General features: G+C 41.6%; 1 long non-coding RNA gene across 1 annotated transcript; it reads left to right on the top strand.

Moving 5' to 3' along the window:
- The first annotated feature begins 110 nt into the window (after positions 1 to 110).
- On the top strand, positions 111 to 25,886 carry LOC123365996. The gene is made up of 4 exons (XR_006577875.1): positions 111 to 167; positions 13,253 to 13,301; positions 19,891 to 20,020; positions 25,693 to 25,886. It is a non-coding gene; the product is annotated as an uncharacterized LOC123365996 (long non-coding RNA).
- Positions 25,887 to 26,830: the final 944 nt, after the last annotated feature.

The following is a 26,830-nucleotide window of genomic DNA, read 5'->3' as shown; positions in this document are numbered from 1 at the left end:
CAGATTTACATCAGTTTCCTCTAGTGCAGCAGTTGGAATTTTGAAATGTGCTAGGTGAGTTCTGTTCAACTACCTGTGAGATGGACCCATATTTTTTATTGCTAGTGAATGCAGGGTTCATGGCAGGGTCCATTACTGAAGGGGTATATTAAAGCTTTCTTTTGGGGGTAAGTAGCCTTTAAACTTGAATACGCCTTTGTTCAACAATCCTTCACCTAGCATTAACTGCCTTGTGAATTACAATCCTGCCTCAAACCTTCCATTGTTTGGGAAAGTTGTTGAGAAGGCCATGGTGAGACATCTCCATCTGAAATGGGTTTCCTCCAATTTCCTGAATATGCTTTGAAATCTTAGTACAGTAATTAATGCCACTTATCTTGATGCTGGACTATCTGCTCTGGGCAAAGAGTAGAGGTTAGGTGTTCATGTTGTTTTCATTAGCTTTCTCAGCAAACTTGGATACCATCAATCACAAGGTATTGTCTGTTAGGCCTGAAACTGGATGAGGCAGAAGTGGATAGAATACACTCAGAGGGCTGCATTTGTTTCTTTCAAAGACACCCCCAACAATCATGTTGGCAACTGTTCTGTTTTTCCAAGATCTCTAATGTGTAGAGTCCATTGCATTTCATGCTGCCACCTTTCCTGTTCAGACATACTGGGTCTTCAACATGTCTTCATGGCATTTTTAGACTTGGAAGCCAAAGCTTCTGGTATGATCTACCAACAAAAATTATAAGTCTGACAAGTTTAACTGACATGTTTGAAAAACAAATAAATCAGAAGATTACAAGTCACCACATTCAGTGGAAATCATGAGTCATGTTCTGACTGAGAAATGGAATTTTAGTCATAATTTCTGAGTGGTTCATTCCACAAACTTCAAAGCACTGACTCATTGCTTGTTTATACATGTCACATAACAGTAACAACTAATAGGACAAGGCAGCCTTCCAGGATAGATGGTAAGGCTGTCATTATCAAAGCCCTTTAATAAATCTCTGTAAGGTATTTTGCGTCTATCTGGCAACTCTTACGATCAATTCTACCTGACTTCCAATGGATGATGCATTGGTTATTACTGCAGCTTCCAAAAATGTGTATGTCCGAAATAGATTGCGGTCCCTTAAGCTTGGTATTGAGTGAGGAAAAACAGGCAGGACCAGAATAACAGTGAAAAGCCAAGTGGTTGCGTTTATTTGGGGGATAATTACAACTTGGGCCGGGGGAGTAGGCAACTTTGGCTGGGATGGTATCAAAATTACAAACACACCCCAAAACACAGTAATAATACACTTTATACTGCTCACCACACCACACCAAATAGGCAGACACACCAATCTTACAAGATAGGAATCGGGTTCATCAGGGCGGTGCCCGGTGCAACACAGAAAAGAGACCCACGGGCCACTGCCTCAGCCACCCTTGCTTTCACACTAAGGGTAACCCAGAGTGTGGTGCGGCTGCAACTGGGCAGATTCCACTCATTCAGACCGCGGGGACAGGAACCCCTTGGTCAGCTAATCTCCAGGTGGAGACAGCTCCCAGATTCATTCACTCCGGACAAAGACAGAGCAGTGATTCACACACATAAAACAGTTTGCAATTAACAATTCAATAACAACTAAAACAATTATACAAACTAGCTAAGCAATTGTGCAATTCTGAGCTCATTAATACAATCCTGATATCCTGAGTACTGAGTTAGGGAGGGGAAAAAACAAGAGGCTAGATAAGCTAACTGTCAGACATTAAAAAGCAAATACCGCACTCCAGGCGCAGCTGACCAGCAGAACAGATACCAGAAGCATGACGAGCTGACAGGGATCGGGTCCAAACGACAACGAATCCAAACAATACGACACGAGCGCGCTTTACCGGGAGGAGACCCTGGCCGAAAGGGTGATCAGGTCCTTCAGCTAACACGCGGATGCTCCACAAAAATTTTGGGGGGAAACCTAGTTTTATAGAAAGGTCTCACTCCCTCGTGTCAGCATCTGATTGGCTCCCTGGTCCCTCCTCCCTTCAGGCTTTGAGCTGTTGCCACCCCACGTCGGCAGGATTTGCACACGGCACACTGGAGTTGACAAGTTATCAAACTTGACCCTTAGATGACTGGGTCCAAAAAGAGCGGGAAAGTGAGTCGCTGGGCAGAATTAACCTGACCTCCAGACGACCGACCAAAAAAAACAGGTTGCCGGGCAGAATCAGGCCTTCACATACAGAACTAGCCTGACCTTTAGATGGCCCAGCAGGAGAGAGAAAGAAACAAAAACACAGGAGAGCATACACAGCCAGCGTTGCTGGGCAGGATTGAGTCTCTGCCCTCTCCTATACAACAAGAACCTGGTCCAAGATGGAGGCAGTCCTGTCCTTTTAACAGGACAAGATGGCCGTGGACCGACAATTGGCCATTCAAAGCCATAACTTCGTATCGGATTGCGACAGTGTAGAAACTGCAGATGCATTAATAACACAAGCTTAAACCAAGTCCTGATTGTGTTTAGGTTTGCAAGATTGCAATTTTTAGAAAAGATGAATATATCAAACATGTCACTGAACCTCAAATTTATTCATGTGAATGTAAATCACCAAATATAAGCAGACAAGACATTTATTCAAGGTATTTCTGACCAATAGCAGAACACAAGTATCAAAAATCTAAATCTCAATAATATATTGGAATAAATCAGGAGTCAATAATATTTCACAGTCAGATGGAGAAGTTTTTATCCCCTTTTGGCCTCTCGTACTCCTGTAAAGGAATCTTCCATTCCCCACTCACACACCTTTGACCCTCCCCAAAATGCTTTGTGATGCTTGCAACAGCATTAGCCACATACAATGCTGATCTGCCTTCGTCGGGGACTCCCTGAGGGAGGGGGCCATTGGGGTGTGACATGTGGCTCTTGGACATGACATGGCCACTTCTTGATTTCTAAACAATACACTGCCACTGAGTTGGAATCACAACTTGCAGTTTTTACTGTCAGCAACTTGGGTGTGTGAGAGAGTTCTGATGAGCAGAATTTTTTTTTTAAATAACATAATTGTAATGTTCTTGATTTTGTTTAGATGTCTTGAGTTCCTCCTGTAGTACTGACCCTCATTGATTCACAGCCGAAATAAGTGCCCCATTGCAACCAGTGCTCTCATTTGCAAGTTGTTCCTCAGCATGTTGTACAATAGTTCAATTTTTGAACTCTAGTTGTGGTGTTTTCCCAAATTAATGCTGAGTTAAGTCCCTTCTTTTATTAAAAGGTTTTTGCTACACTCAGACTCTGTGCTTGCGAGAGGGGAAGTATTTCCTCTTAGAGGCACCTAGGGGGTGGTGTGTAATTGTCCCAGGTCACTGGGTGGGGGCTCGAGTAGGTTTTGTGTTGTATTGTTGAAAAGGAACCCCTAGATACTGAACCCAGCCCTTATTGCTGTTGGCTCCACCTGGCAGAAGGGTTACAAATAGAATAGGAGAAATCCTAGCCCTATTTAAATCAATGGGAGTTTAGCCTTTCCCTTCAATGAGGCCAAGATCTCGCCCAATAATATCACAAATTAATAATTTTGTCCCACAATGCATAGCGAGATTACCAAAAAAAGGGTCACAGAATTCACAAAATGTCCCCCTTCTTTCATGTGACTTCTGATAATCTTATAAAAGGAGCTGTCCCTTGAGGATCAGCAAACCATTGTGCCATTCAATGAAGAGGAGACCAGCTGTCCGAGGAGGGGAACAGCCTCTTTGTTTACTGTCCATAAGTGAGACCTGGTAGATGTAGGAAGGGAACTAAATACTTTTGCCAGGGCAGCAAACGAGATGGGGAAATTATGGCAAGATCTTGTGGACCTCTGTGATTGTTTGGGCTATACATACAAACTTCAGGTGTTGATCCAAAACTAAACTCCAGAGGTGTGAAGGTTGGCTTAGTACCAAGTAAATATAAATATGTCATTGTAATGGAGAAATAAATAAGCACGTGATCATAAGGAAACAGGGAACTGATTTTGGAATAAGAAGAATTTCATTACGCTTATTTTTAGTGATGATAATGTCTCCTGTTTTGTTCAACGGTTGAGCTACAGACCAGTTTTGGACATGCAGCCCTGTCTGGAAGTGCCATAGATTAAGACAGTGTCAGACAAATGTGCACTGCTTTTAGCTTTATGCCTCACACCTCTCTCCTTGATGGCAGCAATCTGCAGGCTCCTGAAGTTTTTCATTCTGAGGAGACAGAATGCCATCAGATCTTATCCTGGGCTAAACTGTTCCCAGGTGTTGAGGTCAACATTGCAAGATTGGAGGTTGGCCTTGAGCGTGTCTTTGTAACATTTTCTTGGTCTGCCCCTAGAGTGAGTTTCAGTCTGCAATTCGCCATAAAAGATGGCCTTTGGTATTCTACTGTCAAACATACTGTGTCATCTCAGCTGCGTTCTCACTATAAAAGCTTCAATGACTGTGATGTTGCAGTACTCAGGGACCTGGGTGTTTGGAATCAAATCTTGCCATTTAATCCCTGTTATCTGCTGTAGACAACAGAGGTGGAACTGGTCCAAGAATTTTATTTGGATTTGATAAGTAGTCCATATATCACAGCCCTAGAGGAATGTGGTGATGACAACAGCACAGTTAAATTTAAATTTTTGTCTGTAGTTTGACACAGTGTTTGTTCCAGAGATGACACTGAAGTTGTCCAAAGGTATTGTAGGCTGTATTAATGTGCTTTGTAATGTCATCAATCATTGTATCTTGTGAAATGACACTGCCTCGGTAGCAAAGTTTGTCAATAGCTTTGAGTGGTACATCGTCAATGGACACAAACAGAGTAGGTACTGTACTTACTGGTTGAGGATGGACCATAACTTCTGTCTTCTTTAGGTTGATTATTAACCCAAAATGTTTTGCTACATATGCAAAACAATCAGTGAGCAACTGAATGTCCCTGAGTTTATGGCCAATAAAGCACAATCAGTGAACAGTCATTCACAAATAATTGTCTTCATAAATTTGTCTTTCAAGCAGGTGAGATAGATGTCTGAATAGCTAAGCTCACCCCCATAGATGCCTCTCTTCTGTGGACTTGCCTATCCAGTAGAACATGTATCCAGCACTGACCTCATCAAGACAGGACTTGACTGGGAGACATGTTTCATTCAGTGCAGCTATATTGATGTTGTATTTGACAAGTTCTATTCTGATAAGTGCAGTGCACCTTTTGAGCCCACTGACATCATCAGAAGGTGTGACATTCCAGGATGCAGAGTTCAGTGTTCTTTATGGGTGATGTTGATTTTTAACCACACAATTGGATTACCAGCTGGTTGTGGGACACTAGCAAATCAATAATGGAGTGAACAATGTTTAGGAATCCTTTTCTCGCCCTTTCCTGGATTGGGGAGAGCAGTGCTTTCCCTGAAAAGCATTGCTCTGTTGCACAAGAAGAATATGGATGGTTATATCACTCCAAGTCAGTGCTGAACGACCATCACTCCCACACCACTTGTATGCAAATTTGTGATTAGGGACCCCCAGCATCATCCTTTGCCTGTCCCCATCGCCACCTGCCCATCACTGTAGGAATTTCCAAAAAAAGAAGTGAAGAAATAGCAAGGGATAAGGACTACACACCAGAATGGTCAAAAATACAGGTATTTAGAAGACAGAGTCGTGAGACTAAATCACAATATTTTTGTTTTCACTTTCCTCTGAGGTTAGTGAGTAATTTTTGTTTTCTTACAAGATCGCTGTCAGCTGCAGCTCTATCAGCTTCCCAATTAGAGTACTATATATGAGAAGTAATAATATACTGGTTACAATTATGGTACAGTAATAGCTTCTTTAAAAGGTCAGGAAAGGAAGATTACTGGAATAGCAGGCAATGCTTGACAGGGAAATAGAAACAGAATCATAACCTTTTAGTAGACACAATCAGGAGTTGACTGATCAAATTACATGGATAGGAAACATTACAAAAGGAGTGAACATCTTTAACTGAATGCATAGAATGCTTTATAATTAGCAAGTGTTATTACCAGTACAATGTAAAAATAAGGCTTCATTAAAAGAAAAAGTAAATAGGTAAAATCTAGTTTTGGTTTTACAACATTTATCTTCTAAATGTTTACTCTATTCCTCATCCATATTGGCTGTAGCAAAGCTGCTGCCAATTTACTCCTTTGAATGATTCTGTGGAGATATTTGGCACAGATCCGTGACTCAGTGTAAAAAGAAAAGGAGGTGGACTGACCCCATAAGCTATGAGATGTGTGCTTAGTGGGAGAAGGATCTGCCCACTGCATCTGTTCTGGCTCTAGAAAGGAAATATTAGATTATATGTTAGTAGGGATATTTATTTTATCTTCCCTTTGTGAGCAGTTTATGCTTTTTGATTCAATTCTTTATTAGAAGGAGTAATTATGATTAAGGCTATGATTTTATCAATGATATTTTTAGTAAAAGTCATGGACCGGTCATGGGCAATAAATAAAAGTTCATGGAAGCTGTGACCTGTCCTTGACTTTTACTAAAATAATCCCTGAAAAAATGGGGAGGGAGGAGGGTCTACCACCCTGCCCCCTGCCTGCAGCAGCTGGGAGCTACAGGGACCCCATTGCCCAGTGTCTGGGAGCTGGGGGGGCACCACTCTTTGGAGCTGGGAGCTGGGGGGGCCCTGCTAGCATCGGCAGCTGGGCAGCTCTGCAGTCCCTCCACTGGCCTCCAGGAGCTGCGGGGTGGGCATCAGCTGCTCCCCTTGGCTGAGCAGCTGCAGGGGGCAGGAGATGTTGCCTGCCAGTGGCGGTGGCTGAGCAGATCAGGGGTTCCTGCTGGCAGCAGGGGCCAGGGGCAGCTCTAAAATTTGCGCTGCCCCAAGCAGGGCGGCACGCCGCGGGGGGCGCTCTGGCGGTCGCCGGTCCCGTGGCTCCGGTGGACCTCCTGCAGACGTGCCTGCGGAGGGTCCGCTGGTCCCGCGGCTCCGGTGGACCTCCCGCAGGCATGCCTGCGGATGCTCCACCAGAGCCGCGGGACCAGAGGACCCTCCGCAGGCATGCCTGCGGGAGGTCCACCGGAGCTGCCTGCTGCCCTCCCGCGGGACGCCGCCCCAAGCGCGCGCTTGGCATGCTGGGGTCTAGAGCCGGCCCTGGCAGGGGCTGGTCAGTTACAGGGGGTCCCCACCCCCCATGGAGGCTGGGCAGCTGCAGGAGGGTCCCCTGCTGCTGGCAGCAACTGGTCAGCTGTGGGGGCCACCAAGGTCACGGAGGTCTCTGGAAGTCATGGATTCCATGACTTCCGCGATCTCTGTGACATAATCGTAGCCTTAATATGGTCTGTTATGTAATCTCTCCTGCACTTCTATTAGAGATCATAGATTTAAATACTACTCTTACTATTAATGCAGAGTTTGCTTTAGAATTGCAAGAGTTAGAATATTCAGAGTTAAGGCTGCAAAATCTCTAGCAAATAGATACACATTTGATGCTGAATATGTTTTTAGCTAAATAATCGGAACAGCCCTCGAAACTTAAAAATAATAATAGGAGATATACCCATCTCCTAGAACTGGAAGGGACTGCGAAAGGTCCTTGAGGTCAGCCCCTGCCTTCACTAGCAGGACCAAGTACTGATTTGTGCACCAGATCCCTAAGGGGCTCTCTCAGGGATTCAAACTCATAACCCTGGGTTTTGCAGGCTAATGCTCAAGCCACTGAGCTATAACTCTCTCCTTGGGTGCATTTAACAATACTAATAGGCTCTACTGTGGTCATGTCAATTTGAAACTTTTGTATTTATGAATTGTTCACAAACATGTAATTTTGTTATTTGACCAGCTCTACTTTTCAATCAATCTTTCTTACTATTTTTATTTACTCAACTTTTCATTTCCCATTAATTGTATGCCCCACAGGTGTATGTAATTCCAAGTTCCAGAAACCTAGAACTTGTCTCATGTGCCAGAACTTTACCTTCCTAACTACATAAACACAATGCAGTCAAAAAATCATTTCCGTTACTAAAAGAAACAAAACCATATATTGGTAGAATTATAATAGGGATCTGGTACTGTGTAATCAAAACAAAACATTTTAAAAAATCAAATGATTCCTAAATCTGGTATAGAGTAGTCTGAATAATCTCCAGTAATAAAAAGGTTAAGCATAGAGCAATTATAATGTAATTAATGCTATATGACACTAATCTCTTGCTACTTTACCTAGATCTGTTTTTAAAAGGATTTGACATACTGAAGTTACCAAGACTGGCATGTTTTTCAAAGTTTAACAGTGGTATGTAGCATGAATGACAGCTTTTTAAAGAACACAACAATGGAACACAACAATACCTTTTATGGAGGCTAGTAGAGAACTTAGATGAAAGATAGAGTGCGCTCATAACTTTTGTACTCTTAACTTTTAGCTAGTTGTTAATTTTTCAGTATACCTAGAAAACCCTGGGGCCCTATGTCCAAAAACTTGCATAAAATGGAAACAGTAAGCTGTAAATGAGTTAAAGGTGCTAGCTGGGATAACAGTGTTTACACTATAAACCACTGGTTACCCAGTGTAAATGTTACATGCAGTCTTTTACAATTAAGATTGATTTTGGCAGAAAAATGATACTAGAAACTTTGAACATAAGATATTCCTCACAGCATTGTAATCAAGGTGTCTCCATGCAATGAAAATAAGTATGGTAAAGTCATTCTTTTTTGAGGGGGTCAACAAACATGTTAGATTTTCAGAAAGCCTTTGACAAGGTCCCTCACCAAAGGCTCTTACGCAAAGTAAGCTGCCACAGGATAAGAGGGAAGGTGCTCTCATGGATTGGTAACTGGTTAAAAGATAGGAAACAAAGGGTAGGTATAATAAAAAAAATAATTGTCAGTTTTCAGAATGGAGAGAGGCAAATAGTGGTGTCCCCCAGGGGTCTGTACTGGGACCAGTCCAATTCAACATATTCATAAATGATCTGGAAAAAGGGGTAAACAGTGAGATGGCAAAATTTGCAGATGATACAAAATTACTAAAGATAGTTAAGAGCCAGGCAGACTGCGAACAGCTACAAAAAGATCTCTCAAAACTGAGTGACTGGGCAACAAAATGGCAGATGAAATTTAATGTTGATAAATTAAAAGTAATGCACATTGGAAAGCATAATCCCAACTATACATATAAAATGATGGGGGTCTAAATTAGCTGTTACCACTCAAGAAAGATCTTGGAGTCATTGTGGATAGTTCTCTGAAAACATCCACTCAATGTGCAGTGGCAGTCAAAAAAGCAATCAGAATGCTGGGAATAATTAAGAAAGGGATAGATAACAGATAGAAAATATCATTTGCTGCTATATAAATCCATGGTACACCCACATCTTGAATACTGTGTGCAGATGTGGTTCCCCCATCTCAGAAAAGATATATTGGAACTGGAATAGGTTCAGAAAAGGGCAACAAAAATAATTAAGGGTATGGAACAGCTTCCATATGAGGAGAGATTAATAAGACTGGGACTTTTCAGCTTCTAAAAGAGACGGCTAAGGGGAGATATGATTGAGATCTATAACATCAAGACTCGTGTAGAGAAAGTAGATAAGGAAGTGTTGTTTACTACTTCTCATAACACAAGAACTAGGGGTCACCAAATGAAATTATTTAGGCAGCAGGTTTAAAACAAATAAAAGGAAGTATTTCTTCACACAACGCACAGTCAACCTGTGGAACTCCTTGCCAGAGGATGTTGTGAAGGCCAAGACCATAACAGGGTTCAAAAAAGAACTAGATAAATTCATGGAGGATAGGTCCATCAATGTATATTAGCCAGGATGGGCAGGAATGGTGTCCCTAGCCTCTGTTTGCCAGAAGCTGGGAATGAGCGACAGGGGATGGATCACTTTATGATTACTTGTTCTGTTCCCTCTGCGGCACCTGGCACTGGCCACTGTCAGAAGACAGGATACTGGGCTAGATAGACCTTTGGTCTGACCCAGTAGGGCCGTTCTTATGCTTTTATGTTGTTTTTTACAGTGTACATATTTGTAATAAAAAATATAAAGTGAGCACTGTACACTTTATATTCTGTTATAATTAAAATCAATGTTTGAAAATGTAGAAAACCTCCAAAAATAATTAAATAAATAGTATTCTATTAATACACATGATTAATCACTATTCATGTATTTAATTGCGCAATTAATCACAATTAATTTTTTAAATCACTGGACAACCCTATTAGAAATAAATTATCTATCTATCATAATGTTGCTCTTTTGTGTTTTTGGCAACTATACCAGTGTATTTTGTTTCTTTGAGGCAAAAATGCTAGGTGGAGTTAATGCTGGAAACAATATTCTTTCCAGATAAATAATCCGCTAGCTTCAGAACATGTGATGAAATATTTTGCCATAGGAAACAGTTCAGAAGGTTAGGACTCAAACTGTTAGGTACTTATCCAAACCAAACTTCAAAAGCTTTTCAAGTTCACACATTTTTTAACCCAGTAATGTTATAATAATCATTAGCGATTATTAGCGGTTTGTTAAAGTCTAAATAATGGAACAGACATTGAGATGGAAAGAGAGAAAGAATTACCTGTAAGCAAATAGCACAAAATCTTCATACAACATTGCTCGACATAAAGAATGTCTTATAATTTCAATCATATTCTGTTTTCATAATACAAGTTTGATATCTCCAGAATTTCAAAATTGTCCAGCAATTAAACATGTTTTAACATGCAAAGTAAAGAATGCACCGGAGTATGGTGGCATTAATATTTTATATTCTGTATATTTCAAGTTGGTAGTTTCCCTGGTGTGTGAAACTAATCAATCCCAATTGCAATATAAATGTGAAATATCATACATGAAGGTGATTGTTTTCCTTATTACAAGCTGAGGACAATTGGGGGAAGGAAGGGAGGGTGCAGAAAAGCCATTAATACCACTGAAATATTCTCTGTGGTTAAACAGGAAAAAGCTGTCAACAACAGTAAGACTAATAGTCATTTAAACTGTATCAAACTGATTAGCAACGGCACAGCTGTGACATGTGTATGTGATTAAAAGTTAATGTCATTCTACATGATCCTGCAAACTCTTACGCATAAATAACTTTATGTATGGGAATAGCAAAATTACTCAGATGCATAAGTGTTTGCATCACTGGGGACCTATTTAGTAAGATTTTTATCAATCTAATAACATTCTTTACTATATACAAAGAGTTCTGGAATGCCAACAGTCAGTTTATAGTTAATGTGGCTTTAACAATAATTAGTTAGCATAGATGGTATATTGAATAAACTGAAATTACTACCACTGTGTCTCTTTATCTTACTTTCAAAAATATTTATTAACTCACCTGTTCTGAATATTTGCAATAAAGGATACCATTTACTTTTTTAAATTTTGATTTAAAAATATGATTTCTTTTAGATACTAGAGAACACATAGTTTACTGCATTTTCTGGTATAAGACATAAAAATTTAAGTTACGATCTATTTACAAGTGTCAAAAAATTTCCAAAATATGCATACTTCTTTTTATTTTTAATTGTATCAGAAATATCAGTTAAGAAAACTATTTCAAACCACATCCTCTCTCTTAACTTTTTTCTTTCCTCTTCTTTTAGATTTTCATTTTTAATATCTTATTTTAGTTTCCAAAGAAGTTTCAAATTCCAGTATTTTTGCAAGATTTGCATTAAGCAACAATGAAAAAGACATAGGTGTGATGGAATTCTCCACAGTGCAGTAGGAGGAAACACAGAGCTACTCCTGATGGCTGTCATCAACTGCCAGGGTTCTGGAGTAGAGATATAACCCCATGTCAACAGTTTTCAAGCAATTACTAAGGAAGCTGCAAGGCTCAGGACTGTGAAAGCAGATATGCTATTTTTTCTGATTGGATTAGTGAAAGTATACAATAAGAAAATAAGTCAGAATGGCCTCTGCTGACCCTTCTGAACACATGGGTAGGGTCACCCAATCTAGTAACCAGAATATCATATCAGATACCATTGTGACGAGTATCTGTCATTTGTCCTCCACCATGTGACTAAGTACAATTTTAAAAAAACTGAAATGTCCTGCAAAAAGCTGCTTCAAAATCAGTGCCCCAACTTTAACTACATTTTTGCTGACAAAAATTTTTGCACTAAATTCTTTATTTTCATGGAACCTTCACAAATTTGGAAATAGTCAAATTTTGCGTGTGTAATCTCTCATACAGTTCTATGTATGATACACTCACAGACATAATATTGTATACTATATTTGATGACATTCATTATTCTTTTGTCAAATTTTAAAAAGGTAGGAAATGTAATTCACGTTATAAAAGAATTTCAGTAAAACCAGCAGTGTTCTAACATAGTTATATTATCTGCGTCTCATAGGGACTACACACATTGATGTAAATCTCAAAAAGCACACACTATACTGTGAATTACAGCTTTGGAACCAAGTTTTATGAGGGGAAATAGTCATAAAACTGTGACAGTAGGAAAGGTAATTTTATGTAAAGATTCACAGGGGCAGGGCCCAAGACACTGGAGCTGATCCTATGAAGAGCTGAGCATTGATTACAATAGTGACTTGGTAAATTGACACAGAGCCACTTATGTAAATGCTGGTATAGACCTGCTCAGAATCTGGCTGTAGGAGTTGCAGGTGTTCAGCATGTAGTGTACCCGAACTGATCAGCACCCCTTTGGATAACTTGTGAGCCCTCTAGTGGTGCTTTGTTTTAGAAACCACAGGCCTTACCTGGGTGCTGGCATTGGAGCTCAGTGCAAAGGGCTTGCATTTCCTGTCTTTGGCTAATAAGGTCCACAGATCTATTACAATGAGTACTTTGGCCTGCTTGTGTAACCCACACACCTCCTGGGTATGGTGTTCTGTCCCATCTAATGGCATGGAGCGCACTTAGAGAGAGAAATAAAATGAATCTGCTGTAGTTGGCTTTTAGCTCATGTAGTAGAAGTTCACACACTAAGCTCCAGAGGTCCCCAGTTCAACCTTGCCCACCAGCAACTGGGGTCTACTAGCATTACACTTGTAGCTTATTGGGAGAACCAGACCTGTCACTCTCTGGAAGCAAGGAAATGCCTCACCTCCTGAATTTCCCTCCAGTAGAGATAACTTTCATATCCAGGATAATTCACATCTATTTTCTTAAATTACAGACTGTTAAATACAATTTGAAAACTGAAATCCTTGTATGTCAATTTCCATCTCCATTCTGTATGATCTGCTTGTCTCCAGGGTGGGCAGCATCTGCGGAACTTATTACTTGAAGAAGGGATATGTTCAGGTAAGCACAGTTAAATTTTCCTATTCTTCTTTGTGCTAAGATCTGCAGACTTGTTACAATGGGATTTCCATAGCAGCGTGCCTCAAGGGTGGAAAGCAGAATCATCCTTAAAAGTAGACATACTAAATAAGGTAGATTATATACAAATATCACCTCCATCTCCCCCTGGCACTAAAGTATGGAAAAGAATTAAGCCAAAAAAAGGGAAAATGTTATTGCTAAGATTGGATAACCAGTATGCAGAATTTGGTGAACTAACAGCTTTCTAGCTGATCTCAGTACAGGAGACATGATTACCCACCCTAAGATTGTCAGTGCTCCTAAAGACTGGATTTTGATGCTTAACTGAAAGAGGAATATTTCTTGAATTTGCTTAGGGGATGAATGTTATGAGAATTGTGAGGACTACCAGTCTCAATTAAAAGTAAAATACTGACTTTCCTTAGAGATAGCTCCCAACTTAAAATAAAAACTCACCTGACCATCTGACTGAAGATAGTAGCCATTGGGAGACTTACTGCCTATCGATTAGTGAATAAAAACATCTTCTGCAGGGGTTCAATCTGAGTAGTATTGTAAGGAGTGAAGTGAGGTTCTAAGGTTGCGCTCTAACTTTTGTGGGGATGGAATAAATTCACTGTTCTAAGGAAGCATTTAATGTAGGGATTTGTACAAAACGTGCTTTTCTTGAACATGCTGAGAGCATTATACTACAGAAGCTTGACCATTTTTGCTTGGACACATACACAATAAAGCCCTCCTGGGCTATAGCCACTCAAGGCTATGTTGCACTGGTTTAACATGGTAGTTAAACTATGGATTTTGAATCAGCCAATAGAATAAGATTTTTAAGGTCAGTGCCTTGGTTGGGATCATTTAGTTGGGGATTGGTCCTGCTTTGAGCAGGGGGTTGGACTAGATGACCTCCTGAGGTCCCTTCCACCCCCCCACTCAATAAAAACCTTGATTCTGGATATTCGCCAGTTTTGGAAGCACCAAATCTGTGCCAATGGATGAGATACAGAGGGGATACCTGGTATTACGGTATCAGAATCATATGAATTCCAGACCTCTGAAGTATGCCTGTGTAGGAGATCAGAATTCATAGCTGGCTCCATTAATGTTCAGATTTCTGTTTCTGTGACACCTCTTGTTTTCTATTATGCCAATCTTCATCAACTGTTAACATTCTTCTGAGAAGAGACCTTGATAGCATTCATCCTCAACCCAGGCCTATGATTGACTTCCCTGGTACTGTATGTGTTTGCTCTGAATTCAAGCCTTACCATCTCCCACCACCTGCAGAAAGAAGTCAGGCAGGATTGGAAAAGAACTGGTTCTGGGGCCAGCAGCTCCCCTTTCTCCATGAGAGTAGTGAAGCCAGAAGGCCACCACACCAGATGAAGATTGGGCCTGTGCCATCTGTCATGCCTCTGTCTGTGGAACACATCCACCTCTTCCCCCTCAGACAGAGGGCACTAGACACAGCACTGATCCTGACAATGCTGTAGAGTGTGGTAGGGGCCCTCCTTCAGGCTAAGTTCTCCCCCTTGCTGCCATGTCTGTAACGGCCTTTGTAACAGAATCCACTCACTACTGAGTGCCCCCTCATGGCCAGACATGACATAGCAGCTCCTCATGGGCTAGCATCCCCTGTTGACAGTTGCTATGGTGGTTTCTCTGGCAGGCTGGGTCACAGTCTTTTAGTCCACCGTGTCCAAGGTCATAGTTGTCCAAACTAAACTACAAACTGTTTTTAACTGATACAAAACTTCCACCGTCTCTGGGGCTCTTCTTCAGCCAGTTTCTTACCTAGTTATTTAGGGTCTCTCTGAGGTCTCCCTTCCTAGAGTGCTTTCCTGCCTGATAACTCAGGGCCTGGCACAAGACTTCTTGCTCCCTGCAGTCTCCTCCCTCCAGCCTTTCTCCAGGTTGGCCCCCTTAGCACTTAACAGTGGCTTCTCTTGTATAGGACTCAGGTGATTCCTGTCTCAGGTGGGGTCCATTCTGTAATCAGGGCTGACTTAGTCCCAGGCTCTCCAGCCCTTTGAGCAAGCCTGTTACAATCCCCCTCCCTGGGATTCCTATTTATATCCCAGGCTGAAATCTATCTAGCCATGTGGATTCTATACAACAGAAAGGGATGGAGCGTCTTGAGAGCTCATACTATTTCCCCCACCCATACTTTTCTTGAAAGAATGAGATGGGGCTCATGTGGAGGAAGGAAAACAGGGAGATCATAGTCTACTAGAAATATTTGCAGAGTAATCTTTGAGCTCAATTTTGTTCCTTCCTCTGAAGCAAGATTATGGGGACAAACTGCCAAAGGGGAAATAAATGAATAATAAATCACAGTGGGTTTCCCCTGCTCATCTTCACAAAGTGCAGCAGGGCAGATAATCCTAACTGCCAGGTTCTCTTGCTCATGTTCACAGAGTGCTGCAGGGCAGATCAGTGCCAAAAAGCTCAGGCCATAGACATGGGGTGATTCCTGTAGGAGGGCATACACATACCCGCACAAAGGGAATTCTTCCTCCTTAGGGAGGAAGGCTAACACTGCAAATCAGAGTTAAAAAATCAAATAGTAAAACATATTACAAACCCACCACAGGATACTCTTTGAAGCAAGAGTGTACTGAGTACCGTATTATGAAACTGCACTTAGGCAGTCTGCAAATGCCCTAGGCAGCCTATAGCTATATATGCTCCTCATACACCCTGGGAAGATGAACTAGAGGGATAGGGTTTTCCTGCCAGACCAAAAAATTTGGGAAAGTATCAGACTGTCATCCCCAGCTGCCACTGGAGGCTACCATTATGACACTCCTTAGAGGTGCCCAGTCTTGTGAGTCATCTCACCACTATCTGCCCTTACTGTGAAGTTGTGGAGCAGCTCCCTGAACCATTGGTTTCTGACAGCACAAGCACTGTCTTCCACAGGCCTCGTTCTCCAAGTGCAGATAACGATAGTCTTTGGAGCGTGCCCTGCAGTGTCCAGCCTCTTCTCCACTGAACATTCACAGAATTACCACACGTTCTGTTCCCAAAGGAACGGTATGCATCAGCTTCTAAGATTCAATTCAGGACCGTCACCTTGCTTAACATTGCAGCACTTACATTAATTTACAGTGAAAACAAAAATAAGCTTATTATCAAACGAGCAGAGATTCAGGTAATAGTGATTAAAAAGATTGGAAACAAATGGCTGCAGATAAAATGAAATCATAAAACGTTTTCTGGTGACTAAACTTTAACAATAACTTTTATCTCACTGAAAGTTCTCTCCAGCGTTTTCAAACAAGCCTGGCCAAGACATACAGCAAAATCACTGGCTTTTTACGTCCTCAGTGAAGGGTTCCTTGGTGTCTTCTCTGCCCCGCAAACATAGTGGAACAAACCTTTGAAGTACACCTTAAAATGAGGCGCTCTCCCTCACTATTTCTCTCTTCCTGTTGATTTCTTTCTGAAGTCCTCGCAATCCTTCATTTGCATTCAGTTCAGACTGTGACCGAGACAATATTCAATTTACATGTAAACCGATGGATAAACATCTCTTGTCCAGAAAATCAGTTTTTTGCCTTTGCTTGTGACCCAGTACCTTGATACAGATTTTAAAAACGTATTTTCAATATATATACATAACTCCTTACACAGTATCTGTACGTACATTTTACAATGATATTGGTGACCAGTGTGACACGTGACTCTCTTTGGTGAACTAGAATGTTCATGCCAGACCCAAGAGATCCCTTGTAACGTGTTTGCACCCATTGCCAATTGGCATTAAGAGGTTCTTGGGTCACAATCACACTGTAATATCCAGATTGTTGTTCCCAGCTTCTATTGCAGGTTGCCATGTGTCACTGCCACCTCCTCTTCCTCTGCTCAGCAGTTGTCTTGGGAGTGATGAGAGGGACAAGTGTCCCAGATGTGGAAGAACTGGCAGGCAGTAAGGAGCCACTTAGCTCACCATTTATTTATTTCTACCCTAGCCTCCATTTTATAAGGCCAAATGTTTCCTTAGTGTGAACCAGTAAAAATTCAACCTTCTGTCCCTACTGAATGTGTGTGTGGCTATTTTATGCAATACAGTAGGGGGCCAAACTGTAGGCAGGCTGAAGTACCATTGGATCAGATCCGTTGACCTTAGCACGAAGAAGCAAGTGGAGTCTCCAGTACCGTCTGGCAGATAATAAGATAGGAGCTGTGTCTTCTCTGGCTGCTCCAACCTGCACAATGGCAGCCAGCCCACCTTCTGGTCATGGCTGCAGATAAAATGAAATCATAAAACACTTCCTGGAGACACTTCCTTTCTCACAATCAGCTCATATATTCCAGCCATGTGCAGGCTCTCCAGTTATTTGATCTGTTTATCAGCTTTGGCTCTTGGTCCAGTCCCCACAGTCTCTGTATTCCCCTCCAGCTCTAGTTAGGCAGGCAGACTGACTTTTGGGTCCAGTCTCTGTGTTGCTCTCTGTGGGAGCTGCTGAGTGTGAGGGATCATGGGTCTTAAACCAAATCTGCAGGCCCCAGACTGCAGCCACCACCCAGTAGCTCTCTGGTACCAGCAGGGCGTGTGGACAGGTGGACCCTAGCTCACCAGATGCACCACCCACTAAAGCTCCTGATGGGAGGGGATATCTGGCCTCTCTGGTTGGCTCAGGCTCACTTTTTAAACCAGAAGGAGGCACAGGAATTTTCTGAGCAACTAGGTGGGTCACTGGCTGGCTGCTAGATTGGACACTGCCTTGTTCCAGATCCCTACTTCTACACCTTACCCTGGCTACTGACTCTGGCTCCAACCTTTCACTTGACTCCTGACTTTGACTCTGACCCTTGGCTTGACTCCTGACTCTGTCTCCAGCTCTGATCCTTGGCTCTGGTTCCTGACTCCTGACTCCTGTTCTGACCCCCACTGTTCTGACCACTAGGTCTCACTGACCTATGTCCCAGTCCAAGACACTGAGCTGCTCCCTGAAGCCCCCAACCTGACAAGGGGACTACAATGGAAATTCTACACAGTCACTTATCCCCAAAGTCATTGGAAATTACAGAGCATTTTGTTTTTATAAACAATATCAAAAGACAATGAAACAATTTCTGAACATGTGGCTGAATTAAGGAAATTAACAGAGCATTACCAGTTGGACGAGAGTTTAAATGATGCATTAAGGGACCAGTTAGTGTGTAGTATGCAAAATAAAGTAGTGCAAAAATGGTTATTGACTGACGCTGATTTGACTATCAAATGTGCTCTAGAAATCACTGTATCAGTGGAGACAGCTAATTAAAGATGCCAGGGAGCTGCAACAAGTAAACACGGGGTCAAGCATAAAGCATGATGTGGACTAAACTCAAAGACTATTTGTGGGGAAACAGTTTCACAATGCAAATGACTGTTGGATCAAGGATGAACCCTATAGAATCTGCAACAAATTAGGGCACAATGTGCAGACCAGCGCAAAAAGCACAACCGCTACCTCGCAACAGCAATATGAGAGTATTTCAGAGTCACCACCCTGCAAATGGCAATAGGGATGCCACAGACAATGCTGTAGGATCTCTACAACAGTAGAATGTCAAAACAATAGGCAAAGTGTTAAAGACTTAAGATGGAGTTTGATACAGGATTTGCTGTTTCTGTAATTTCACAAGGATTATGAGAAGCTTTCCCAATTCCTGCTTTCTTTTACACAGTGGAACAACCCTGTTTCCAATGCAGATGCTGTCCTCCACACCATGGATGGAGGGGCAGAATTTCCCTTTTGATATTTGTCTCAGCCCTCAAATTTGGGTTAGAAATTTACATGAATAAATGTATGCTAATAGATTGCTTGGCCTCATTTTTCTACTTTGCTACTATAAAAGGTTTTGTAGCAAATATCAGTAAAGGTAAATTAAATTTGGATATTTCACCATGTTTATATATACATATATAAAATATCTGTGGGTAAAGGAGATTCAGTTGAGACAGGAATTTCATTATATCGAATATATTAAGAGTACCATACTGGTTTTAGTAAGATATTGGGGTAGATTCTGTTTCATAGTTACATCCTCAGAGAGGATCTTAGACTTCATTATACGATGTAACAGGTACAAAGTATTTAGACAGTAAAATAGTCACTAATTTGTCATTTATATTATGTACATACGCTCACCCTTCAGATGAAAGATGCTAGATAAATGTAAAGTATCAGTCCAATGGGAAGATATTTTTGAGCTGCAGACAATGGCAGGATTAGAGATGTAGATTACACTGGGATCTTGTTCCAGTGCAGTGCTTCTCAACATTTTCAGGCTTGTGACCCCTTATTCAGAGGCAAAAATTTTCACGAACTTCTTACATTTATTGTAAAAGTAAAAGTAAATATATATATATCAATAATAACAATGCCCATGCCCCTCATTTCCCCTTGAATGTCCTCAGGGTCTTCCTCCCATTCCTCATGTCCCCCCTGCACCCAAATTTTGGCCACCCCAGTATTATTTTGGAATTTTTATTTTCTTTGTTTTAGAATCGTGATAATTTTCAATGACTTGTGACCACACTGACTGCCTTATGTGACTCTTCCCCCTCCTTCCTCAGGGGTTGCAACCCGCCAATTGGGAAACACTCTTCTAGTGCTATGTATTGCTGTGCAGTAGATCCAAGTTCAAATCTCATTTTTGGCCCTTCACTTTCTGAATGGCAGAGCTGAAACTACTTAGCCCTGAAGGTAAGAGTATGTTTCATTGCTTTGCAGTGGTTCTCCTTAAATGTTCTCCATAGTTCAAGTTCAATCTTACCTCTGTACTTCCCTGTCTGCTTCTGGAGTTCTTTCTGTTTCCCAGTCACAAGGCCAGTGAAAGACTGCCTCTGTTCCAATCTCATTTTAAAAACCTTCCTTTGCACTTTATTATCCAGACTCTCACTAAATCCCACCCTGCTTCCGACCTATACTTGCATGAGGGACAACGATATTTATGTACAATAGTACCTCTTATAAGTTACAGCTTTTCTTTTCCTTTGGTCTATCTTTCCACCATTTTGCATAGTTATTTGTATAAAATTTGCCATACCTGATTTAATAAAGCCTTATACCATATTATTTCATCTTATACTGTAAAGTGTTGTAAGATATTTTGCATAAAAGACAATACATAAAAATAAATATAATTGAATGGAAGCAGTAATGGCATTGTCAGTCTTGCTTATGAAATTCCCATGGCTAAAATAGCAGTGATAATGCAGCTCAGGACTGAGGTACGTCAACAAAGCTGTGAGGCAACGCTTACACAGAACCTGTGCATAAAATCTAACTGAGATGGGTCATCAGTCTCTTACTTGTATGATCAGTTAAATTTATTTGATAAATTAAGCATTTTGAGTCAGGGTCCTCATGATAGATAGAACAATATATTTAAGTGAAGAAAATAATCATAGAAAAATCACCCTGCCGGAAAAGTTATTATATTCCTGAGTAATGTCATAGCAAACAAGAAACTGGTGATTTGTCTTGCTCCTCCATTTTACAACAGTAAGTAGTATGCTGAAAGTCATGTTGTAGGACAGTTGTCCTTAACATTTCTGAATAATTTACCAATCAGAACAAAACCTTAGCTGTACCACCCTCCACCTGAGTTGTGCGTATTCTAGAAATAGAAGCAGCAGGGCCCAGCACATAGGCTTGTCACAGCAATCTGATCCTGCAACTAGTCACAGTGTGTAAGAGACTGTGATGGTATATATCAGCCTCATACAGTAGGTAAGGGTTAAGGAGCTACTCTGGACGCAGGAAGCCAGGCCCCCTCACCTCTGGTAGACATGCTCCCAGAGACGGGCAGATTAAAAGGGGAGCAGCTCAGCTCAGTCTGGGCTGACTGAGGAGGAGAGCAACTGGGTGCAAAAGCCTCTTGCCAGAAAGCTGCCAGGGCTCCATACAGCCAGGACCAAACCTTGTAGCCAAGACATGGGAGGCTCTTTGACCACAGGAGTTGTGGGTGATGACTTGCTGTTGCCAGCAGAAGAGACTCCAGAGATGACCAGAGAGGAATACAAGATGGACCCCCAGTACAACCCATGATGACACTGGAAAGACCGAAACAAGGGTAGGAAGCAACCCAGGGAATGTGCTTCAGGTACCAAACAGTAGGCCCCACACATGGGGCTACTGTCTTGAAGAGCTCTGGATTGGAACCTGGTAGAGTAGGGTGGGCCCAGGTTCTCCTATCTCCTCCCTGCCCCTGACACATCCTGAAATGTAACTGTTAGGTGAAGTGGCCTTAGGAATCTTGCCATCAGGCGGTTCTGCTGACCCGGAGCACACAGCCAACCCCAAAAGTCACTGCTTACAAAATCATGAATGGTATGGAAAAATAGACTAGGGAAGTATTATTTACTCCTTCATATAACACAAGAACTAGGGGTCACCTGATGAAATTAATAGGCAGCAGGTTTAAACCAAACAAAAGGAAGTACTTTGTCACACAATGCACAGTCAACCTGTGGAACTCATTGCCATGGGATGTCATAAAGGCCTAAAGTATAACAGCGTTCAAAAGTAGATAACTTAATGGAAGATAGGTCCATTAATGGCTATTAGCAAAGTCTCTAAACCTCCAACTGCCAGAAGCTGGGACTGGATGACAGGGGATGGATCACTCAATAATTGCCCTGTTTTGTTCATTCCTCCTGAAGCACCTGGCATTGGCCACAATTGGAAGACAGGATACTAGGCTAAATGGACCATTGGTCTGACCAAATATGGCCATTCTTATGCAGTTGCATGAGTAAGTGTTCCTCAAGATCAATAGGACTGTTCCCTAATTAAAGTGCTACTTAGTAGCAGAAAGGGGTATCATAATTTGGCCAATATAACTGTGCTTAGCTTAGCTCTTGCATAGTGCTTTTCATTCATAGATTTCAAAACATTAGGAAAGGAGGGCCAATAGAGTTATCCCAGTTTAAAACATGGTGAAAATGAGAGTTGAATTGACTTGTCCAAGTGTACACAGAACAGTGGCACAATGGGCACTCAGTCCCTGGACTCATGCTTCCCAGTACAGTAACCCATCCACTGGCCCTTGAAGGCAATCTCCTAAACCTTGAATTGCAACACCAGTAAAACTATTTGTGTTTGGGGGCCACCACTCTAGTGTACCACCTGATTTATTTCATTGCAACTCTCAACTTTCAGGAGGATGTTGCTGATTACCTCATATATTTACCCATTAAAAAATAATCTGAGCTCTTTGCTAGTTTTCTGTTCAGAAATCAAAGTTCTCATCAGTTACTCATCAATTTGCTCATCTGTTTGTCCTATGCAAGACAATTTCTTTGAAAAATGAAGGATGATTCCAAGTCTGCTGACACTGTCACTCTGGGGAGTATGATTCATGCAATAATCTTCCTTTCTTTTTTTTTATTTGCTGGAACAGTGAAATATCCTTTACATATTTTTCATCTTAAAACATTCTTCCTACCACACTGCAATAATTCATTACTCTCCTAAATCCTTCTTTTCTTACCTTTAGAAAACACATTTAACAATGAAAAAATCCTCTAAGTGAAAATATATAATATTCCATTCTATTATTGTAAACATCTAATCTTGCCAAGATACCCATCCTTTTTTCATTGTCTCTACCTTTTGTGAATGAACTCCTCCTACAACAAAATAATGCTAATCATTAATAATAGTTCTTAATAATTCCTTTTATCTAAGGCTCTCAAAGCTCCTTATAACATTATATTTCCCTTTTTTCAGTAGGGAAGGTTATTTAACATGCTCAAAGACCTACAGTGAATCAATGACATTCAGGACAAGTTACCCTGATTCACAGTCCCCAGCTAGAGCATGATTCCTTTTTAGTACAACCCACCAGAGATATCTATGGGGACAATATAGGATTGAGTTAGTGGAGTATCTATTGCTACTCCAAAAGGAAAGAAGCAGGGGAATGAGCTGCTACTGTTGGTGGTTTTACTTCAGAGCAATTCCTCAAATCATGAAAGGTTGTTTCTCCTTACTCTCAAAGTTGTGGAGCTGGAGTAGCAACCTGTATCCTTACAGAGACCCTTCTGTGTGCTTGCCTCACTTGCTGCACCTTTTACTGCATATAATTCATAAACATAAAAATATAATATTGTACTGAACCTGCTGGCTCATTACCAGCCAGGTTCCCCTCCACCCAGGCTGGGCTGAGCTGGAGGGAAAGAATTTAGCCAGTGCAGGACACTGTGTTAACCAATTCAATTTCTATCCAGTAAAGTGCTCCATAATCCCTAGGTACAGGAAAAGGAAGTAACACCCTGAGGTCAGAGGGGACCTGGCTCAGGAAGGATCCAGAGGTGTGTGTAAGGTTGAATGGACTTTAATACTTTGACTTGACACAGTTAGTAAAAATTTTTCTTAAAAAAAAAATCAATTCACAACATATTTTGGTGTGCTTTGCAGTGTTGCCAATTCACATGTGCAACATGGTTTTGGCCTCTACTGTAGGAGCTCTTGTGAAAACTTGATAAATTCCTGCCTTAGTGTGATTTTTGGGGGGGAGGCAGAAGAAGGAGGGGGGGACTCCCTCCTTCACATAATGTCCAGTAGTCTAGGTGAAAATTCACAAAGTTGTAATTTAGGAGATTGAATTCTAGTCCCAGCTCTTCCAATGATCGTTGTTCATAATTCTGTCCTTCATAACCTCATTCGTCTACTGTAGAGAAGGTAATGATCATTCTCCCATTCTACAGATAAGACAACTGAAGGCGTGTTTAAGGTTACTTCCAATGGAGCTGGGAATAGAAGCCAAGTCTATAAAATAGCAGACCCAAGTTGGGTATGTCTACACTTCAAGGTGGGATGTGCGTGTACAGTTTACCTGTGCTAGCTGTGATTGAGCTGCTGTACTAAAAAAGGAGTACAGGCACAGCAGCAGACACAAGCCATGTATTTGAAGTGACTAGCCCTTTCTGCCTAGGGTTGCCAACCCTCCAGGATTGTCCTGGAATCTCCAGGAATGAAAGATAGCAATGTCTGTTAAAGTATAGGTGTCCTAGCATTTAGCCACCAATGCCATGAGGCAGTGTGCCTCAGTTTTCCCTTCCACACAGCAGTGTAGGCCTGTTATGCTTTTGCTGCTGTGCGAAGCTTCCAGCCTGTTTACAGGTAGAAACTGAAAAGCAATATGCTTGTGGCACTGTCTTGTCACCATCCCTAGCATGTACAAAAATTTTTTCCACAAATCAGGTATGTCACACATCTTTAAAGGGTTTACCATTAGTATTAACTCCTTTGTCTTGACCCCTAGATGAAGTAGCAAAAGACACAAGATTAATAGCAAATCTACGGCGGACAGGCTCTGCTCACACAATTTAGCTTGTTCAGTGTCTATTGCATTTCCCAATTCCTTTGTGTACCATTGTAGGTGCTCTGATACAGATTCTTCTGCCTCTTTGGAGAAGGCTCTCAGTTCAGGCGTGTGTTTGAGACTTTGGCAAGGAAAGGGTGTACTGCAACCATGCCTGCCCTTGGCTTCTCCCTCTGGAATTTCTTTGGGTTGGACCTCACCCCCTTGTGAAGCTTCCCAAATGCAAAGTTCTTCTTCCCCAAGCCTTGAAGAGAACGTGCTATCTCTCACAAGGGTAGCAGGAACAACATTCTTTAATGGAGTGCTTTGGATTGGTAAGGTCCCCTCGGTCACCCTACTCTCAGAGGCAGACACTCCTGTGTCTCCCAAAAGGGAAGGTGACTCTGGTCCAGCTGTGGGCTCACAGCTACAAGCTATGACAGACCTTTCACGGGAAAAACAAAATCCTCCCCCTCCGCCCCTCATTTTCACTAAGGTTGGGTTTGCTTCCAGCTACACGCATGTCTTAGCCGCTTTGCCACACTGCCTCTCAAAAAGAACATCCACAATTATGTATGTAACACACTTTGCAGCTACATGTTAGTATCTAGTGACTAAACCACATATAGGAGTTTATGACTCTGCTGTTGTCTCCATACTAGCAGACCTGGTTCTTTAGCACAGGTGACATAGATTCATGCTGTTGCATCTAGAAAGCCTGGATTCAGTCCCCATAGACAACCCCCAAAAATGTGTCTGTGGGTGCTCTCTGTAGCCATTGGAACACACTCTCCCAGAAACCCTGATACCAATTGTCCCACCATTGTTTCACTACTAGTTGTATAACCATTGGCAAAGTGTATTTTGAGTTTCCCCCTAGAGGTTGAAGATATTGATATGTTTTTACCCTACCACTTACTGCTGAAGCAGAGGAGGTTTGTACTGTGGATTTGAAGATAGTGAGTCCAAAGCCTGCTGATGACTCTAAGTATAGGAAATAATTTCAAACAATTACTCCACAATCCTTACACTTTTAATATATGATTTGGTTTTTTGTATTACCTAGAAGCCCGTTATGGACCAGGACCATCGCGCTAGGTGCTGTATCAACAAAGAGCACAAAGATAGTCCCTGCTCCAAGGAGCTTAGAGCGCAAGTATACAACAAGAAATGACAGGTGGATACAGACAGGTGGGGAGTAGAAAACAATGAGACAATACTGGTCAGCATGATAGACAGTGGTCTCAGCACAACAGCAGTCCAACCATTCTCAAGTTTTTTGTAGACATCACAGTAAAGGAGAGTTTTGAAAGTTCGGAATTACTTTATATTGGAAATCTTTGTATTTAGAAGCAAATTTAGATCTTGTATAAATATTTGTTTTATTGTTGTATTTTAATGTTTGTAATTGGGCTAATAGGAGCTGGCCTTTTAAGGACAGGATGTGGCACTTTATTGTAGTTTGAAATGTATTTGAGACTTAGAGCAACATGTAGGAGATTTTGCCTCTGAGTCCAGAGAATGGAAGACACTTTCTATGAACATTCCAGAAGGGTAAGAACTTGATTTAATAAACTTATCTTTCCAGAAAGCAAGATCCATTCCCATATGTGTAACATTAGCACTTATTGAGGACTACATGCTTCAGGGTGTTACTAGTGCCTGGTGGGTCTTGCCCACATGCTCATGGTCTAACTGATCACTATGTTTGGGGTCAGGAAGGAATTTCCTGGGGTCAGATTGGTAGAGACCCTGGGGGGGTTTCGCTTTCATCTGCAGCATGGGGCATATATCACTTGCAGGTTTAAACTAGCGTAAATAGTGAATTCTCTGTAACTTGAAGTCTTTAAACCGTGATTTGAGGACTTCAGTAACTCAGACAGAGGTTAGGGGTCTATTACAGGAGACGGTGGATGAGGTTCTGTGGCCTGCAATGGGCCGGAGGTCAGACTAGGTGCCTGATCATGATGGTCCCTTCTGACCTTAAAGTTTATGAGTCTAATGAGTTCCAGAGTTTTTCACCAGTTTGAATTCAGCCCCACTCAGTAGATTAAAAGTTGTTCCCATCAGATGGCTGTTTAGTGGCCCTACATGAGAGAAGTTTGGTGGGATGCAGTTGCAGCTCCCGTGTTAGAAACTCTATGCTTTGCATAAGACTGTAAACTTTTCAGAGCACACAATTACCATATGCTTTTAAAAGGCCT

Source organism: Mauremys mutica, chromosome 3, assembly GCF_020497125.1.
Source record: "Mauremys mutica isolate MM-2020 ecotype Southern chromosome 3, ASM2049712v1, whole genome shotgun sequence".
NCBI lineage: Eukaryota > Metazoa > Chordata > Testudines > Geoemydidae > Mauremys > Mauremys mutica.
Note: the sequence above shows the minus strand (reverse complement) of the source record. Positions and strands in the feature narration are given on the sequence as shown.